Source organism: Rhinolophus ferrumequinum, chromosome 7 (genome assembly GCF_004115265.2).
Source record: "Rhinolophus ferrumequinum isolate MPI-CBG mRhiFer1 chromosome 7, mRhiFer1_v1.p, whole genome shotgun sequence".
NCBI classification, from domain to species: Eukaryota; Metazoa; Chordata; class Mammalia; order Chiroptera; family Rhinolophidae; genus Rhinolophus; species Rhinolophus ferrumequinum.
In genome coordinates this window covers 85,069,651-85,072,893 of record NC_046290.1, presented here as the reverse complement: position 1 = coordinate 85,072,893, position 3,243 = coordinate 85,069,651, and the positions used below count along the sequence as shown (strand labels likewise).

Genomic DNA, 3,243 nt, shown 5'->3' with positions numbered 1-3,243 from the left:
AAGCAGAACAGAACATAAATGTTAGAGACTACAGCAATTTAGAAATAACAATATAATCTACCTCCAGGATATAAGGGCAGGAAAACGAATAGGGTGAGTAGGATGAAGAGAAAGCATACTCCTCTCTACATCTCTTAGAACAGAAGTCAAATAGATATTGAATCTTAAAGTGATGGCTCATTAAATCATGATTTAAAAACACAAACATGTGGAAAAATATGCACATCTCAGACCACATACCAAATAAAAATGATTAAAAACTAAAAGCATATTGTAAAAAAAAATGATGGGTTTAAAATTTTACAAAATGTCAAAACACTAAATGCAAATGAGCAAAAACTATTCCCTATATTTCTGTATCTAATACCCTCAGATTAGATCAACGGCTTGTCAAGGAAAAGCCAGAAATCCAACAAGTTTTCATGTACAGATGGGAGATTTTACTCTTCCCTCACCCATGGTTAGGATGATGAAGCTCATGTCTGCCTGGAGAAGGTACACCATCTAAAATGCAAAAACAAAATTTGAATATAATTATAATAAATTATAGCCCAAGTTTAACACACCTCACTGCCTCACTGCTGTTGAACATTGATTCAACAGCATTAACAATTTAAAAAAAAAAAAAACCTTTTATTTTTTTCTTTCTGTCGGTGGACGTCGCTGAGTAAGCATCGTGCAAGTCTCCCCTCCAGGGGTTTTCATGTCTACGTCAGAGTCTCCCAAAGAGCCTGAACAGCTGCCGACACGCTTCATTGGAGGTTTGAGCTTTAACAACTGATGAGTCTGACGAGCCATTCTGAGCAATAGGCAACATTCACAGACGTGTGGGTGATGAGAGATCCAAACACGAAGCGCTCCACAGGCTTTGGGTTTGTCACCTATGCCACCATGGAGGGAGTGGATGCAGCCATGAGGGCGAGGCCACACAGGTGGATGGAAGAGTTGTGGAACCAAAGAGGGCTGTCTCAGGAGAAGATTCTCAAACACCTGGTGCCTGCTTCACTGTGGGAAACATTTTTGTGGGTGGTATTAAAGAAGACACTGAAGAACATCACCTAAGAGATGATTTTGAACAGTGTGAGAAAACTGAAGTGATTGAAATCATGACTGATCGAGGCAGTGGGAAGAAGAGATGCTTTGCTTTTGTAACCTTTGATGACCGTGACTCTGTAGACAAGATTGTCATTCAGAAATACCACACTGTGAATTGCCACTACTGTGAAGCAAGGAAAGCCCTATCTGAACAAGAGATGGCTAGTGCTTCATCCAGCCAAAGAGGTCGAAGTGGTTCTGGAAACTTTGGTGGTGGTCAAAGAGGTGCTTTTGGTGGGAATGACAACTTTGGTCATGGAGGAAACATCAGTGGTCGAGGTGTCTTTTGTGGCAGTCGTGGTAGTGAATATATGGTGGTAGTGGGGATGGCTGTAATGGATTTGGTAATGATGGAAGCAATTGTGGAGGTGGCAGAAGCTACAATGATTTTGGCAATGACAACAATCAACTTTCAAATTGTGGACCCATGAAAGGAGGAAACTTTGAAGACAAAGCTCTGGCCCCTGTGGTCGTGGAGGCCAATACTTCCCCAAACCACAAAACCAAAGTGGCTATGGTGTTTCCAGCAGCAGCAGTAGCTATGGTAGTGACAGAAGGTTTTAATTACTGCCAGGAAACAAAGCTTAGCAGGAGAGGATGCCAGACAAGTGATAGGGAAGCTCCAGGTTACAAAAGATTTGTGAACTCAGCCAAGCACAGTGGTGGCAAGGCCTAGCTGCTACAAAGACATGTTTTAGACAATACTCATGTGTATGGGAAGAAAACTCGAGGACTGTATTTGTGACTAATTGTGTAACAGGTCATTTTAGTTTGTGTTCTGTGGAAGGTGTAAAACATTCCAACAAAGGGTTTTAAGGTAGATTTTTTTTTTTGCACCCAAGCTGTTGATTGCTAAATGTAATAGTCTGATCATGATGCTGAATAAATGTGTCTTTAAAAAACAAAACAAACAAACAAAAAAACCTTTTAGCCTTTTATATACTAAGTCATTTTAAACTGAGAATTTAGATGAGTCTATTCTGAAGTTTTTGAAGATTACTTCTTTTAATAGCTGTGCTTCAGGATTGCTTTTAGGAAAACAATATTTACCTTTTTTTATGTAATTGTGTTTTTTAAAACTATTTCATTTCGCTGGCACAAGGATCAAGAGAGAGGGGGGGAAAAGGAAGTTTATCTAAAAGATGATGGTAACCCATTGAATCTGATATTTTTCCCTTCACGTTTGCATAACTTTTACAATACGCTTTCATGCTCCTTCAAAATGAGATAAAGTGACTTGATGGCCCCAAAAAGCTGTGTTAGAGTCCTCAAGGAAAAGATACTCCAATTTCACTTCAAGCGGCTTAGAAGAACTGTACAACTCATGGAAACTACTAGCCATTCTTGACAGTAAGGGAATCACAGGACAATGAGAGAGAGCTGTATCATTTTAAACTAACCTGGGTGTGATAGGTCTTCCTACTGAGCAGGAGTGACTACAGGTAACAATCTAGGCCATAACTTAGAGCCAACACAGGAAGCCACCAGGATACAGGTAGGGGAAAGTTTTCACAGAGCTGGCAAGTTCAAAAACGACCGTGACAATCACAGAGCTGGACATACTAGTGAAGAACGAAAACCTCTACAGAAAATACCAGTATGTACTGTGCCCAAAGAAAGGAATGAATGATCTTGGTTGATTTAAATAAATAGGTAAGTAAATAACTAGTAAAGTTATACTTAATCACAAGCTCTTAAAATTATTTCTAGTTAAGCTATACCATTTGAAAGTAAATTCACTTTCACCTTTCCACTTAAACTGGATCCACCAGCTTTGGGGTGAGTGCCTGAGCCAACAAAACAAGATAAATCACCAAGGGAAGCTATTCTCTTATGTCGCTTTAATAAAATGATTACACAATATTCACACTACTTTCATGAGTTGCTTTTCTTACCTAAATGAACTTTTAAAATGTGTATCTTGGGTGTTATCATGTGTGAGATGAGCTGGGAACATTATGTCCCTTGTTGTCTCTAGAAGTGACATAAATGGTGTGTACCTAGCGGAGGAGGTGGCTATAAAGGCAGAGGTGTCAGAGAAGAAAAAGCTGAGCACTGACGAGTCCTCTCCTTTCCATTATAGTCTAGATGTGCCTGGGGACAACTCACTTTGAAGCCATTGACTATTTCAGCAGAATAACCTGCCCG

The 3,243-nt window shown here is 39.7% G+C and overlaps 1 pseudogene; it reads left to right on the top strand.

The window, feature by feature from the left end:
• Positions 1-703: 703 nt before the first annotated feature.
• Positions 704-1,659, top strand: LOC117024422 (heterogeneous nuclear ribonucleoprotein A1-like; annotated as a pseudogene).
• The last annotated feature ends 1,584 nt before the right edge of the window (positions 1,660-3,243 follow it).